We start from the raw sequence: 617 nt of genomic DNA, 5'->3' as shown, positions 1-617 counted from the left end.
ATCCTCATCCTCGTCCTCATCCTATCCTCATCCTCATTCTCGTCCTCATCCTAACCTCATCCTCGTCCTCATTCTCGTCCTCATCATATCCTCATCCTCATTCTCGTCCTCATCCTATCCACTTCCTCATCCACATCCTCTTCCTCATCCTCATCCTCATCCTATCCTCATCCTCATCCTATCCTCATCGTCATTCTCGTCGTCAACCTATCTTCATCCTTATCCTCATCATATCCTCGTCCTCATCCTTATCCTTACCCTCATCCTCATTCTCGTCCTCATCCTATCCTCATCCTCATCCTCTTCCTCATCCTCATCCTATCCTCATCCTCTTCCTCATTCTCGTCCACATGCTCATCCTCTTCCTATCCTCATCCTCATCCTCGTCCACATCCTCATCCTCATCCTCCTCCTATCCTCATGCTCATCCTCATCCTCCTCCTATCCTCATCCTCCTCTTCATCCTATCCTCATTCTCATCCTCCTCATATCCTCATGCTCATCCTCATCCTCATTCTAACCTCATCCTCATCCTCTTCCTCATCCTCATCCTCATCCTCCTCCTCATCCTATCCTTATCCTCATCCACATTCTCATCCTATCCTCATCCTCATCCT

This window comes from Lupinus angustifolius, chromosome LG12 (assembly GCF_001865875.1).
Source record: "Lupinus angustifolius cultivar Tanjil chromosome LG12, LupAngTanjil_v1.0, whole genome shotgun sequence".
Classification (NCBI taxonomy): domain Eukaryota; kingdom Viridiplantae; phylum Streptophyta; class Magnoliopsida; order Fabales; family Fabaceae; genus Lupinus; species Lupinus angustifolius.
The sequence above is the reverse complement of the archived record's forward strand: the minus strand, read 5'-3'. Positions refer to the sequence as shown.